Raw genomic sequence first — 17,474 nt, forward strand, 5'->3', positions numbered from 1 at the left:
TCAGTTACTGTTGAAATAAGATAACTGAACTGGGAGCCCTCACAGGGGCCAGTGTGAGGTAGAATTGGTATGGAAGTTGAAAGGAATTGGCCCTTAACAGGTGCAGTTCCATTCAAGCAATGAATAGAACAGGCCAGCTGTGAAAATACCTGAATATTTTGTTAATTGAATTAAAAGAATCAAGTTATTTTGATATTGTAAAAACAATAAAATTTCAGCTCTTTATACTTCCCTTGCATCATTGGAACTGGGTGTATTCAGGAGACTAATAAATCAAACATAGCTCATAAAGATTAAAAAGGAATCATAATAAATAAATAAATAAATAAATAAATAAATAAATAAATAAATAAAAAGGAATCATAAAATAATAGAGCTGGAATAAACCTTAAAGATGGCCTGGTGTGTGTTTTATTTTATAGATGAAGAAACCAGAGCCTGGGGAGCCCTAGTGACCAAGGTCATAGAGCTCATTAGTGGCTAAGAACAAAAACATCCTAACTTCTGGCCTATGGTACCTCCCCTGAGATTAGAATAAATTGCCACTGCTAGAAAGGTAAAATAATATTTTTCCCCTTAAAAAGTAACCTCATCCTCTCATTGAGAGAAAAACGTCACTAAAATAAAAAGTATAAACAAAGATGCTGACTCATGGACCAAAAGGGAACTTCAAAGATTTGATGATCCTGGCCTGAAATAGTCATTCAATCATTTAGTCATTCATTCAATAAGTATTGTAGGATGACAGTTCTCCTCATACTTAAAGAAAGCAGGAAACGCTCTCCAGAGAAAGAGAGTGCCATTTCAGTAAGATGACACTGTGGAGAGCTTGCTGTTTGGCTGCCAAACCCTCCCTCATCTGTCTTCACCTGTCCTATCTAATTTTCTCTCTTACACTGTTGCTCAAATCGAACTGTCTACCCCAGGAGGTCTCTACACCTTTCCACCCCATTATGGTATGCTTTCCCAACCTCTTGTTGGTTCTCTGAATTCTGTAATTCAAAGATCAATCTTTAGAGTCTTTACCTCTTTTGTCAAGACTGTTCTTTCTTCTTGGATCTCAAGGACCTACTCTTTAGTGAATGCTTATTATAACTTTTACACTCCTGTTATGCCATTCTAAATAATATATTGGTATTTTTGTTTTCCATTAATTAGAATTTTGCCAGTGCGGCTTTTGTAGGCAACAGGATGTGGTTGAAAGAGCACATGGATTGTAGCCAACATTGTTACCTAACTGCCTGGGTTCCTTGTGACATGCCAGGTATCTGAGTAACATGTATCTCCACCTCAGCAACTTTTCCATTGTCAGTCCACACCCTGAAAAACTTTCCTTTGTTTTGTGTCTCACTGAATTATATGCCACATCTGGCCATAAAAAGGGGGTCATCTTTTACCATTTTCTCTCTCACACATAGTAACAATCATAAAGAGCATAATCCCTCCACCAATATCTCTAGAATCCACTCACTTCTTTTCACCATCATTCCTGTTACTATTCTTAGGGCTGCCACCCCTTCTTATCTGGGTCATCATAATAACTCCTAATTCCAATCCTGCTTTCTTCAAAGTTTGGTCTATTCTGCAGCCGTGATGATTGTTCATAAATCCTCATACTGTCGCTTCTCTGATTAAAAATTTTGGCTCTAAGGATAAAGTCACAACCATTCAAAACCAAGCCTTATAGCCCCATCTCTTTTTACTTTCCCATCTTGAACTTCATCTCCAGCAAGATCAAACTGTTTGCATTAGTGCATCAGGTTTTCTTGCTGCTGGATCTTTGCACACAATGGTTCCTATGCCTGGAATGCTTTGTTGTGGTTTTTTTAAGATTTTATTTATTTATTCATGAGAGATATTTAGAGAGGCAGAGACATAGGAAGAGGGAGAAGCAGGTTTCCTGTGGGGCACCTGATGTGGGACTCCATCCCAGGACCCCAGGATCACAATCTGAGCCAAAGGTGGATGCTCAATCACTGAGCCACCCCTTTTCTTTCATGTTTTTGCTTGACTGTCTGTTGATGATCTTAGGGTCTTAGAAATACCTCTTTCTAAGTTAGGAAGTTCCTGTGATGCAGGTGTCACTCCTATGTATTTTCCTAACACTCTAGGCTTACCCCTTGCTATGGTGAATTGTGTTCCTCCAAATGATATGTTGAAGCCCTAACCCAGGTACCTGTGAATATGAACTTATTTGGAAATAGGACCTTGGTGGATACAATCAAGTTAAGATGACATCATTAGGGTAGGCTTTAATCCCCCATATTACTGGGAAAGAGCTATGTAAAAATGGAGCCACACAGGGTGAATATTATGTGATAACAGAAGCAGAGAGTGGAGTGAGTGATGCAGCTGCATTCCAAGGAAGGCCATAGGTTGATGGTCATGATTAGAAGCTAGGAGAAGGCAAGGAGGAATTCTCCCTATAGTCTCAGAGGGAGCATGGCCCTAATGACACCTAACTTTAGACTTCTAGCCTCTAGAACCATGAGAAAATAAATTTCTGTTTTTTAAAGTTTTCCAGCTTGCGACACTTTGTGAAAACAGCCCTAGGAAACTAATATACTCCACTGGGATTCCCTACATTCTCTAGTTCCCTGCTCTTTAGGGTTAGGGCCATGAACTGGCTTCTGATCAGTGTGCTATGGATAGAAGTAGTATTAGCCAAATCCATCCTCTTAATCCTCCAGGGGACTTTCCCCCATGCAATGGCAAATTTGAGGGCCCCATGGCAAGGTAGAGGGCGCATGACTGAGTAGCTACAAGATGAAGGAGGGTGATCCAGTATGCATAGGGTTTTGTATGCATGGGAAATAAAACTTTACTGTGTGAGCCATTGAAATTTGAGGGACTATTGATGACCACGGCAGAGCCAAGCCTATTTTAACTAATATACAAAGCAATGTGGACACATGGGGAGGTGCTGAGAAGTGCCTGTTGGTTGGCTAATTAAACCATCACAACAAATAAAGATAACAGAGAATCTTACTGAATAAAGACTGAAAAATACAGGCGTCTTTATGTTTTCTCTTGGCATGCTTTGCTAGTTTAAAAAAGTGTCTGGGACTTGAATGTTTTGACTGAGAAGAAGCTGCCCAGCCAAGACAGCTGCTGTAGTGAGGCTGTCTCACCATGACACTGGACTGGTCCATGTGCCTGAGCTTTAAAAGAAATTCATTTAGTGGGACCAACTAAATTGAATGTTGCCTGCTTTACCATTTTCCTCTCTCTGCAGGTGAAAGGGATATAATATTTTTATTATCAAGCATCTTTTTATAAGAAGGTATGTTGTGCTACTGCTCTTGCCATAAAGTTAATAAGGATAGTTAATTAAGACATTAAAATATAAGCCACAGTAATTATCTGGAAGTAAAGTAAATGTCTAGTAAGCCAGAAAACAGAGCATCACCAATAAAAGACACAAATTGAGCAGACATTCTCTAGTAATACAATTAAAATTTAACAATGTAATCCAGATAGCCACTTGTTACTAAAATGTGAATCTAAAGCTTTATTTGCACAGACACATAAGCCCCAGAACATTTGGGCAAAAAGACCAGTGCTTAATTGGTGAATTAGGATTCACTATATTTGACCATGCATTGAATGTTCCTGGGATGAAAAAGGGCTTTCGTTGGCCACAGTGGTTCCTTAATGCCCAAAAGGGAAGAGTCATCAGCATTCATTTATCATGATTGACTCATGAAGGACACATACGAGTATATCCTGCTGAATTCTCACTTTTAGTTAGAACAAAGTCTGTAGCGATGCTTATCAATCCAATTGGTTTTTCTTTTGTTTGTTCTCCCTCCCACACACAAATGACTATTCTGTACCTTTTCTTTTTCAATCTCTAACACTTCTTCCCCAGCTTCATTCTCAGCTAATGGCAGTGCTTCTTATTTCACTGAGGAAACAAAAGCAATGTCAAGAAAAGGTCCACTCAGTCCCATAACCACACTAATTTACCTCCCTACATCTGTCCCATGCATTCTCCTTTGTCTTCTATTGCTATGGAGGAAAAGTCTGAGACCCTGTGCTTATGCACTATATACTAGCTCCTCTTACCTACTCAAGGCATTACTACAGAAATATTACCCTCTCTCTCTTCCAGCATGCTTTTTCTTCCCTACTGGATTGTTGTTGTCAATATGCAAGGGTCAAGAACTGCGAGGGGTCTGAAATTTTACCGTACTTGCAAACCACAAGTTAGCCTGCCACAATTTTTTGGCCGCTGGGAGAAGCTATGAGACTCCTGGGTCGGAAATAAAGGACTTCATTATTGACAGAAACAGCAGTAGTCAGAGGTTCAGCATTTTATTGTGCTGATTCCCTGAGCCCTCACACGCACGTAGTGATGCAAAAGAGCCAAGTGACACCTGCATACACAGTAAATTACATTCCCGGAGAGTAATTCTGAGCTTGAATTACGTATTATACTGGGCAGTAAATATGCCTGCCTTTTGTTCTGAAGGAAGATACTTTCTTTGTCTTCAAATGCTTGAAAATGTAATCTAGAATAGAAGCAACCATTGTCTCTGCTCACAAGACATGCATAAATGGAAGAGACACATGAAAAATTGACTTCTAACAGCAAGCATGCTTTAATGTCTCCCATCATTAATAAAAACTTTTTAAAAAAGATTTTATTTATTTTTTCATGAGAGACACACACACACAGAGAGAGGCAGAGACACAGGCAGAGGGAGAAGCAGGCTACATGCAGGGAGCCTGACGTGGGACTCGATCCCAGGACTCCATCATGCCCTGGGCCGAAGGCAGGTGCTAAACTGCTGAGCTACCCAGGGATCCCAATAAAAACTTTCTTAACCCCATATCCTCTCCATTTACCACCTCATTTCTCTCCTCTTCTTTATACCTATAACCCTTGAAATATTTGTCTATGATTGCTGTCTCAAATTTATCTCCTGTTCTCTCTTGAATATACTACCATCAGGCTTTCATGCCTACCCTGCTTTATCAAGGCCACCAATGATCTTTGTGTGCTAAATCCAAAGATTAATTTTCTTTTCATATTTCTAGACCCAGCTGAAGAATTTGACACAGTTGATAGCTTCCTCTTCCTTCAAAAACCTTTTCTTATGGTATTCTTGGACAATATTACTTTCCTATTTTTGCTATCTACCTCACTTACTGTTCCTTCTAGTTTTCTTAGGTGTTTTTTTTCCCCTTCATTTTCCATTATGCTGGAGTGCTTCTAGGGTCAGAACTAGGGCACCTTTTTTTTCTATCTACCAGGATAAATACGGATATCCATATTCAGGATATACACCTAGCACTAGATATGTGAAACTGTGGGATATTCAGGATTATGGCTTTAATTGGTGACAACTCTCCAGTCTGGGCCTGTCATTTGAAATCTAGACTCATATATATATCTGCCTATTCCACATCCCCTCTTGAGTGTCTCTTTGACATTCCAAACATAATGGGTACGATACAGAACTCCTGATGACCTTGGTCTTAAATCTGTTCCTCCATAAGTGCTTGCCCATTTTATCAAATGATAATTCTATTATGTCAGTTCCTTAGGCCAAAATCCTTACATGATTCTTGCTTCTCCCCTGTTATGTACCCCATTTCATCAGCAGCAAATTCTGTTGGCTCTACATTTAAAATATATATCCAGAATCCAGTCACTCTTTAATTTCCACTGCTAACACTCTGGCCTAAGCCGCCATCATTTCTTCCCTGTATTATATAAGCCTCCTAAATGGACTAACTTCTCCCATTCTTATTCTCTTTTATGCTCAATATAAAAGATCTTGTTAAAACATAAATCAGATCAAGTCACTCTACCATTCAAAACTCTCCAGAGGCTTCCTACTACATTCAGAAAAAAAAAAAAAAACAAACATAGTTTTTACAGAATTTTCTGTTCCCCATTAAATCTTTGACTTCAGCTTCTACTTTCCCCTTTGCTCCACTGGCCTCCTTCCATTCCTCTTTCTAGCCTCACGTCCTTTGTGCTTACTCTTCTCTCTACTAACTATGCTCTTTCCCCCAGATATTTTCATGGTTTCTTCCCTTATCTCTTTTATATCTTCACTCAAATATCACCTAACATATCATTGTAATTTGAAAACACACTCCCACACTGAACACTTCTTATATACCTTGTTACTTTACTTTTTTATCCATGACATTTACTAAAATCTGATCTAATATGTACAGTTGATCCTCATTATTCACCATAGTTATTTCTCTATGAATGCTGAATTAGCAAATACTGAACCATCATTCTTACTGTGAGCCTTGGCCACAATGTTTTCTTCAACCATTGATACATAACCCTATTTTATGTGTGCTTCTGTTTAAAGACACTTTACTTATTATATATTGCTGATTCATTAACATTGAACTTATGCCTGAACAAAGCTCGTCTAACACACAAATTTTCTGTGTAAAGGATATCACAGCCTTCTTGAGCTAAGAAACACTAGACAGTACTGAAGCACTATGTTTGTAGGGAGAGGGAGGTGGTGTGAATTTTAAACAGCAAAATCATTAACAACACAAAAATGAGGAACTAAATAGACCAAGAAAAGACATTTTTAATACAAGAGCAGAAATTAAGGCAAAGCGTTGCCTTGGTTGACCTCACTTTGGAATGTGCCAGTTAGGTGACAAGTTTTTCACTGCTCTGGCATGTTTACAAATGACCATGAAAACACTGTGAGTATTGATTTCTGAGTTACAAATAACTTTCAGCAAGTAGGAGAATTTGCAAATATGAAATCCATGAATAATGAAAATGGAGTGTTTATTACATATATTTTTAGGTGTTTGTGATGTAACTATTATGTATATATGGTGAACTTCCTCTTACTAAGATATAAACTCCAAAGCTTAGGAATTTTGTCAGTTTATTTCACTGAGGTATTCCCAATGCCAAGAATAGTACCTAGCATACTTGATAATATTGAATGAATAAATTAAAGTGCTTTTATTCCTCGGTTGGGAACTTCTGTGCTACTAAGGATTCTAAAGGCCAGAACTGTTGATATTGGGGACCAGAGCTCCAGGGGCACCAAAACCATGGGATTTCTTAGAGTTAAGTGTCGAGGGAAATATGTGAATTTGATATGCCAGAGAAATAAATCCAAATGGGTCATCAAACCCAAAGGGGAAGAAACAGATATGGAGAACTAGGGAATAAAGCTGGGGAGCTGAAAGCCAGTAGAAGAATGTACTGAGCACTGGGCTGAAAGACAAAATAGGATAGCAATCAGGAAAATCTCCCAAACTTTAGTAATGTCTTTGGCTGGATATTTCATGATTATGATAGTGAACATTTTGGGAGGGCCAGCTGGATGCAAAATCCAGCAATATGCAATATACCGGTAGCTGTGAGCTGCTTGAAATCAGCACATGTGTCTGATTCAATTTTGTACTTCTAGCTCCTGGCAGCACTTTAGAGTAGGTACTAAAAATATGTTTATTCCATTGAAGAAACTTCTATTATCTGTCATAGTACTCTTGTGCCAGAGAAAAGGAAGTGTTTCTGAGAACTCTTAGGTCCATGGGTCTTAAAAAGAAGGTCTCCATTCAGACTGGACTCCATGTTAAGCAAGGCTCTGAGATGGAGGAGTTTCCCCCTTCCTATTCTCAGTCCCACTATAGATTTCTGACCCAGACTTTTCTGCATTTCCTTAGCCCTGCTGTGTCCTAAAGTAGACTCACCAAGACAAAATATATACTGAATTTGATTGACTCAGTAAATTGATTACCTTTTCCAGGATAACATTTCTTAATCTGGTGTATATGAATTGGCCTCAAATCTGTGAACTTCATCAAATGTAAAATATATATATATATATATATATATATATATATATATATATATGTCTGTGTGAAATTTTCTAGGGAGAGGATTCACAGATTTCACCAAAAAGAATTCCATAGTCAGAGAAAATTGAGAACAATTTCTTAGAATGATTCTGATGGTACCTGTAAACCAGGGATAGAATTAAATATGATCAGAAAAGAACTGAAAAGAGTATCCATCTAGGCAGTTAATTGCTCATTCATATAGAGAGAGTTTCTAAAACTTGAGCATACATGGAAATCTCTTGGGGGGATCTGGTATAAAATAGATTATTGAGTCACTGAAATTCAGATTTAGTAAATCCAGATTAAGTTTCTGGAATTGGCCTTTTAAAATAAATTTAACAGGAGGTTCTGATGTAAATGTCCTCCAGAGCACACTTTTGACTTTCTAATATGTTTGGCCAAGTAAAGACACGGCTCTCCTCCAATTTTTGATCAGCTGGGACCATTTCATTGCTCTGGATAGTGGTTCCCAAACCTGACTGGGCACAAGAATCACTCAGTGAGGTGATGTTGGTGGTGGTAGTTTTAAAACACAGATGTTCAGTCCACACCCTCAGAGACTCTTATTCACTAGAGCTGGGGGGTAGGGTAGGGGCTGAAGATCCACTTTCAAAATTTTCCCAAAGTTATTTTGCACACAGCCATGATTAAAACCACTGAAGTAGAAGCCAGCACCAACTATTCGTGTTGAAATAGTTTCACACAGTATGGAAAGCTTTCCTTGTGGACCTGGTCCCAGAAACAAATTGAGGTTAAATATTACAAAAAAGCTTTGCTGAAAAAACATTTCTATTTTATTAACCTTTGGACTCTTCTTAAAAAGGCAAGTAAGCAAGTAATAGTTTAACAATTGTTAATGTTTTACCTTCACAGAAGCCAGTGAAGGGAAACGTAACTCATGGATTGGATTTCAAAATGGAGTATTAGCCATGTAAAAGCAAGAGTGAGATCTATACTAGGACTTCCTATGGTATTGTCACTGCTCCAAGCAACAGTTTGATTAAAATGAAAATGACTCAGTTAAGGAGTTGAGTGAAATCTCAGAAGGAATAATGGTACCAGGGACTCAAACTTTTAGAAAGAGTATGTTCTCTAAACACCAAATAAGAATGATTCAAATGTATCATTAATACTCAAAATCATCTCCAGTTACAGACAGAGAATCTTCAGTATTTTGTATCTAATACTCTCAAAACTATGAAGAGAAGCTAAACAGTTAACATGGAATAGTAAAGAAAACCCACAACCACTACATACTATTTATACAAAGGACAGGCTAAAAACAAAACTCTGAAAAAAGTTGTAATATTATTTTATAAGACATTCAGTTTAATTGAGCAGATGCTCATTCAGTGTTTTTTTTTTTTTACTGTGTTTCAAATGAGATAATGTATATAGAGCCTTAATCATAATAACCATTGTTTAATAAATGTTCAATAAGTTATAAACCCAATACCTGAGGATTCTGGAATTTTGTGGCAAGTCTAAGGTGCATGAAAGTTCCCAAGTGACTTGGGACTAGAATTTCTGACTGATGGCCAAGCTTCTAAATACCACAATTAAAATTCTCAAACCAAAGATATGAAGACTGCCATAATATTTATCTATCAAGAAGATGGTGATGTTTTCTAAAGTATGATAAAGTGAAGACACATAGTCTCCATCTTAAAACAAAACTCTAGTATTACTGAAAAAAACTCAAGGGGTTTCAGACTATTAGTTTCACGCTCCTAGGAAACCCATTATGCAGTACCTAGTGAGAGAGGAAATGTAAACTGGGCAAGCAAGTCAAATACTGGAACCCCCCTGGATTTGTCTGAAAGAATGTCACATTTGGAGGGAAAATCTCTTGGAAATCTCTCCAGCCTTCTTCATCCCTCACTCTTATTTTCCATTGGAGCCCTTCACTGGCTTTTTTTCTACCCCCTACTCCCATCCCAGGATTTAATGATTAATACTCTTGGGACGCCTGGGTGGCTCAGTGGTTGGGCGTTTGCCTTTGGCAGGGCGTGATCCCGGAGTTCCCACATCCGGCTTCCTGCATGGAGCCTGCTTCTCCCTATGTCTCTGCCTCTCTCTTTCTGTGTCTCTCATGAATAAATAGATCAAATCTTTAAAAAAATGATTAAAACTCTTTTTTGTTTCCTTGATTCTTACCACCCAAGATCTTGCCATGCTTTGCTCTAAGTAGTACTACCCCAAACCTACTAAATCAGAAACACATATTATCAACATCCCAGGACTAAGACACATAATTTAGTTCATCTTTGTTTCATGATGCCCATGGAGAGCTTTAAATTGTACATTAAGCTTGTGGTTAATGGTTAATTCAGTAAGCAACAGAGACATGGAAAAATTTTTGAATAGCAGACTAAAAAAAGCACATACTTGAAATTGGTTCATCTTGATGACCAATGATAATCTTCTTGCACTAAGGTCTCCAAATTGGTTTGTGAAAGAGTTTGAGTAGAAGCTAAGAAATATATATTAGAGAAAATATCATGCGCCATTTTAAAAAATTAATTGGCTTAGGATCTTATAATTGGGAACAAAATACAGCTACATCAAGTTATATATTCCAGTTGAGCCATTATCTACCCTCTTACCAGAGGAAGTATCCTCACAATAACATGTTAATCATTTTTAACCACAACCTGAAGAGGTCATAATGGTTATTTTTTCTGACATGCTTGTGATTTAGTCTTATGAGTCATTCTTCTTAGCAATACAGAAATTGGATCTAAAACTTGTACAGAAATAGCTTCAGCTTCTCACATCTCTCATTCTGCCTTGACTTCTCTTTGAAAAGCAAACTCTCTTAAGTTTGTGATTTTTGACCTTAGAAACTACCAAGATCCTTGGACCTTTTTTCAGTGAACCTGCCAGTTGGTTCAGCAAACAAAAGCCAAATCAACCAACAGCAGACTCCGATAGATGGTAGGCAGAAATTACACCTATGAGCAATATGGAGAATAAAAAAAAACAGAAGGTGAAGATTTCAAGCACCAGAAGACAAAGTGGGTAAGGACATTCTCAACCCAGTCAAAAATTAGAACAGGAATAATGGTTAGCATTATAAGCTAAAATTCTAAGCTTCCCTAATGCAAAATTTGCAGCTATGATTTGTTGCTTCAGGACCAGATAGATACTTGATATACATTTTTCCCTAACTCCCTAGTACCTTACAAGGTGGGTATCATTATTTGCTCTTCAAAGATGAGCACACCAAGATCCAGAGTTTACCTAACTTGCCCCAAATTATACACATATCAAGGAAAGCGTTGGGATATTACCCCAGGTTTGACTGTCTCTGAAGCCCATGATCCATTCACTAAGCCATGAAACCTCTTTTGAGGAAAGGATCACCTTCAATTTTTCTATCTAGTGAAAATGATCTCACTGTAAAGAGGAAGAGCTCCTCTACCTCCTAAACCACTATTTTCCAGATTGTGCTTAAAAATACATCAGACCTGAGAGATTCTCTGTGAAAAAGGGATTCTATAGACAGGTGAGTTAGGGAACAGAGAATACTTAGTAGATCCCAATGCACATTTAAGAAGACCTTGTATAAAAAAAAAAAAAAAAAGAAGAAGAAGAAGAAGACCTTGTAAACTATTTGACCTTGAGACAGTTGTTCTACTTATATTTGATATTTTAAAGAACACTATATGAAGTGTTGCCTTAACTTCTTTGAGATATCTACGTCTAAGTGTTTATTAGCAAAATAAAACAAATAAAAAATCACAAGCATTATGGAAAAGCCATGGAGCATTAATCTTAGAGCCAGATAGAGGACTCACACATTTGTGAATGATCCTCAAGCTAATAACTGACTCCTGCATACCTTCTTTTTCTCTTTCTCCCACTTCCCGAATAAATCTGGACTGTATTCACAGGGGCATCTTTCCATGCACCTCAAATCTGACCTCTTCAACAGGGATAGAGTACCCATTGTCATTGCTTTGTTTTAGAACCTTCATTTCCATATTTCATCTTCCAGACTTCATTTTTCCAATCAACTTCATTTTCCACACTTCATCTAGAAATATTTCTGAAAAATTAATCCCCAGAAAACAAATCTGTATGTGCCAAATTTCATTTTAACACCTCTATTATCTCTCAGCTGCTTACTAGATAAAGTTCAAACATTTTAGTCGACACAAGAACTTCACACTCTGTTTCCAGGGTATATCTTGATACTTTCCAATCAAGCTGAGCTCAACACTGTTCCTAGAACATTCCAGGTTCTTCGTGATTCCTTAGTATATGATACCCTGCACCCAGAATGTTCTTTCTTCCCTTCTTTGAAAGGCAAACCTCATTCCCCCTTAACATCTACTTTAATTATAGCATAGTCTTTTAAACACCTTTCTTCAGCATTCTGAGTCAAAGTTTGCTACTTTCTTTTTAATACTCTTAAAGGTTTTTGTTCCTTTCTCTATAGGTTTATCAGGCAGCTTTTAAATTAATTTGTTTTTTTATGTTTTTCATCCTCACTAGACTGTAAACTTCTTGAAAGTAAGAACTCTTATTTATTTTACAGTCTTATTTTTAATAGGTGTTAATTAAATGTAGCAAAAATTAAGAGCACCCCAGATAAACACTTAGCTATAGCAGCTGCTCTGTTTTCTCTCTTATGTTCTCTCATTTTGAGGTTAGGCTTCATCATACTCTAAATCTCTTAGATTTTTGCATTTTTTCTTTCCAAGTTTAACAATTACTTCTTTGGGACTCCTGCCTCTAGTGTGACAGTCCATCATATCATTTCTTTGATCTTTCAGAGCCTCTTGAACCAGGCTTAAAATTTCTTACACAAGTGCTTATTATCTAAACCTTGTTTTTCACGTAAAGAATATTTTCCTTTTGAAAGGGATCCAAGCTATTTCCCAAAGAACTTGAAAGTCAGTGAATTGGGCACAGCTTCCCCACAGTAATGCATTTCTCCTTTGCTTATTTCAAAGATCCTTGTCAAGATAGCATAGCGTATGTTTAAGACCAGTGGTTCTCAAGGCTCTGGTCCCTGGAATAGCATCAGCAATGTCAGTTTGGAAATAAGATAAATGCAAATTTTCTAGCCCCGTTTCTGAGCCACAGAATCAAAAGTTCTAGAAGTGGGGCTTTGTAAGCTATGTTTCAACAAGCTTCCAGATGAGTCTGATGCACAGCAACATTTGAGAACCTCTGCTGTAAGAGCTTGGGCTTTCAAGTCAGACTACCCAGATTCAAATCTTTATTCTGCCTCTGGACTTTGTGTTCCTTTTGTGTCTCATCTCACATCCTCTTGTATTGTAACTCTTGTTGTTGCTATGATAACTATCTTGACCATACTTTTTCTATCATGCACTCATCTCTTGCTTTCTGCTGCCATTGTTACATGGGTCCTGTTCAACATTCTAATGCATGTGCAAACCTGAAAGTACAAGGGAGTTGACCACTCCACTTGTGGGCCAACATTTGACCAATGAGAGGATGGAAGTCATTATTAAATAGTTCCCTCTGTCCCTTGAGGACAATTTTGTGGTTTCTTTTCCTCAGCAACTCAGAGTCCCAGATGGATTGAGGTCCAATTAGCCACTTAGTGACCATGTCAGCTATATAGCTTTGATTGGCTTTCTGTGTTTCCCTCTTTTACTTTTCCCAGTCCCATTCCTGTCTTTTGGGGTCACTTCCCAAAATAAACCACATGATAGGCAAACCCTTATTTCAGGCTCTACTTTTGGGGGATCCCTAACTATGACATCAGGCAAGTTTCTTCACTTCTCCAAACAAGCCTCACCTTCCTATCATGAATGAGCATAATTATGTTTGCCCTCTAAGCTTTTTGCATAGTATGAAATGTGATAACACAGAGAAAGGGCTTAGAACAGCACCTAGAAACCAAAACCAAAGAAATACAAACAATTATAAGAACATATTATGAGCGACTATATGCAACAAATTAGGCAATCTGGAAGAAATGGATGCATTCCTAGAGATGCATAAACTACCAAAACTGAAACAGGAAGAAATAGAAAACCTGAACAGACCCATAACCAGAAGGAAATTGAAGCAGTCATCAAAAATCTCCCAACAAACAAGAATACAGAAACAGATGGCTTCCCAGCCTCCCATTCTACCAAACATTTAAAGAAGAATTAACATCTAGTCCTCTGAAGCGGTTTCAAAAAATAGAAATGGAAGGAAAACTTCCCAGATCTTTCTATAAGGCCAGCATTACCTTGATCCCAAAGCCAAAGACTCCACCAAAAAGGAGAATTATAGACCAATATCCTTGATGAACATGGATGCCAAAATTGTCACCAAGATACTAGCAAATAGGATCCAACAGTACATTAAAAGGATTATTCACCACAACCAAATAGGATTTACTCTGGGCTTTAAGGGTGGTTCAACATCTGCAAATCAATCAGTGTTAGACATCACATTAATAAAAGAAAGGATAAGAACCATATGATCTTCTCTATAGATGCAGAAAAAGCTTTTGACAAAGTACAGCATCCTTTTGTGATTAAAACTGTTCACAGTGTAGGGATAGAGGGAACATACCACAATATCTTAAAAACCATATATGAAAAGCTCATAGCAGATATAATTCTCAATGAGAAAAAACTGAAAGCTTTTCCCCGAAGGTCAGGAGTATGATAGGGATATCTAGTCTCACCACTGTTCAACATAATACTAGAAGTCCTAGCCTCAGCAGACAACAACAAGAAATAAAAAGCATGCAAATCAGCAAAGAAGAGGCCAAACTCTCAGTCTTCACATATGATATGATACTGTATGTGGAAAACCCAAAAAACTTCACCCTGTTAGAACTTGTTAGAATTCACACAGGAATTCACTAAAGTGTCAAGATATAAAATCAATGCACAGAAATTAGTTGCATTTTTATACACTAACAATGAATGTCTCAGAAGAAAGAGAAATTAAGGAGTAGGTCTCATTTACAATTGCAAAAACCTAGATACCAAAGAGGCAAAGGTTAGGTTTTCTATATTTTGTTTTCTGGAAAATATAGAACACTCATGAAAGAAATTGAGGAAGACACAAAGAAATAGAAAAATGCTCCATGCTCATGGATTAAGAGAACAAATATTTTTTAAATGTCTATGCTACCTAGAGCAATCTATAAATTCAGGGCAACACCTATCAAAATACCATCAACTTTTTTCACACCTGGGAAAAATAATCCTAAAACTTGTATGGAACCAGAAAAGATCCTGAATAGCCCAAGCAATGTTGAAAAAGAAAACCAAAGCTGGTGGCACCACAATTCTGGACTTCAAGCTCTCTTACAAAACTGTAATCATCAAGACAGTATGTTAATGGCACAAAAACAGACACATAGATAGTGGAACAGAATAGAGAACCCAGAAATGGACCCTCAACTCTATGGTCAACTAATCTTCAACAAAGCAGAAAAGAATATCCAATGGAAAAAAGGCAGTCTCTTCAACAAATGGTGTTGGGAAAATTGGACAGCCACACGCAGAAGAATGAAACTGGACCAATTCCTCACAGCATACACAAAAATAGAACCAAATGGATGAAAGACCTAAATGTGAGACAGTATTCCATAAAAATCCTTAAAAATCAATTTAAAAAATCCATAAAGAAAAGGAGAACACAGGCAGCAGCCCTTCTGATCTCAGCTGCAGTAACTTCTTGCTAGACACATCTCCAAATGCAAGGGAAACAAAGGCAAAAATGAACTATTGGGACTTCAGGGAGATAAAAAGCTTTTACAAAGCAAGGGAAGCAGTTGACAAAATGAAAGGCAACTGACAGAATGAGAGAAGACATTTACAAATGTCTTGTCAGAAAAAAGGCTAGTATCCAAAATCTATAAAGAACTCATCAAACTCATCACCCAAAAAACGAATAACCCAGTAAAGAAATGGGCAGAAGATATGAACAGACATTTCTCCAAAGAAGACATACAAATGGCAAATATACACATGAAAAAATGCTCTACATCAGTCGTCATCAGGGAAATACAAACCAAAACCACAATGGGATACCACCTCACATTGGTCAAAATGGCTAAAATTAACAACTCAGGAAATGACAGATGTTGGTGAGGATGCAGAGAAAGGGGAACCTTCTTACATTGTTGATGGGAATGCAAGTTGGTGCAGCCATTCTGGAAAATAGTATGGAGGTACCTCAAAAGTTGAAAATAGAGGTACTCCACAACCCAGCAATTGCACTACTAGGTGTCTACCCCAAAGATATAAATGTACTGATTCAAAGGGACCTTACACCCCAATGTTTATAGCAACAATGTCCACAATAGCCAAACTATGGAAAGAGCCTAAATGTCTATTGACAGATGAATGAATAAAGAAGATGTATTATATATATATATATATATATATACAATGGAATACTACTCAGCCATAAAAAAGAAGTCTTGCCATTTACAACAAAGTGAATGGAATTAGGAGGGAATTATGCTATGTGAAATAAGTTATTCAGATAAAGGTAATTATCATATGATCTCACTCATATGTGGAATTTAAGAAAAAAACAGAAGGGAAGGGAAGGAAAAACAAAACAAGATGAAATAAAAGAGAAAACTTATAAGAGACTTAACCATAAGACAAACTGAGGGTTGCTGGAGGGGATGGGATGGGAGGATGGGGTAAGTGGGTGATGGACATTAACAGTGGCATGTGATGTAATGAGCACCGTTGTTATTATAAGACTGATGAATCACTGAACTCTACCTCTGAAACTAATAATACACTCTATGTTAATTAATTGAATTTAAATAAAAATAGTAAAAAATTAAAAAGTAAAGCATATTTAAAAACAGCACCTAGAATAAAATAAATATCAACAAAAGTTAGGGTTACTATTGTTCTCTTCTTCCTTTAATTTTTCATAACTATTTTGTCTCCGTCTGTGACACCATTTATATTACTTACAGATAAAAATCTAGTCTCCAGAAACCCCCTTTTTAAAAAAATAGGGCAAATATAACTTTGAGAATAAATCCCATCCTTTCTTTTTTATATTTCAGGTTAGCTAAAGTTGAAATGAGAAGACTATATAGTTGCTTGAGTTGGAAAACATTGAATTCAAATCTTGGCTCTTCATATCAGCTGAATGAATTTCTGAAAGGGTTACATCTTCTGCTTTATCTGTAGACCTGGGATAATCTTACCTACCTTTCAAGATTTTCATGAGCTGTAAATATGTTAGGTAATGCATGTAAAGGGTCAGGCACATGATACGTGCTCAATAAATGCCAGTTCCTTCCTCCACTTAAATATGTCTCTTTATAAGAAAAAAAATGCCTCCTTGTTTCCAGGTTTATTGTCATCCTCCTCCTCCTCCAAGACCTTATCATCTTCTGCATCTCATCTCTTGCTAGACATTCACAACATCTTTTTGGTTTCTTATGTAATTTTTACAGCTTTAATCCATATTGTATACTCGTGTATTATTATGCATTATTGCAGTTTTTACAGACTTTGATAATTTAGTCCCAACCTACCTATGCAATCCTATTTTTATTATTTCAAATTCTATTTAACATATAGTGTCCATTTTTTATCACACTAGCTATCCCCATCTTGTATGCTCAATCCTCCCTACCCATTCTCATAGTCCTT

The 17,474-nt window shown here is 37.2% G+C and overlaps 1 long non-coding RNA gene across 1 annotated transcript in view; it reads right to left on the minus strand.

Moving 5' to 3' along the window:
* The window catches only part of LOC144312205 (uncharacterized), a 279,387-nt gene that overhangs the window by 149,818 nt on the left and 112,095 nt on the right, over positions 1 to 17,474 (minus strand). The window lies entirely within an intron of this gene.

The sequence above is a fragment of the Canis aureus genome, chromosome 4, assembly GCF_053574225.1.
Source record: "Canis aureus isolate CA01 chromosome 4, VMU_Caureus_v.1.0, whole genome shotgun sequence".
NCBI classification, from domain to species: domain Eukaryota; kingdom Metazoa; phylum Chordata; class Mammalia; order Carnivora; family Canidae; genus Canis; species Canis aureus.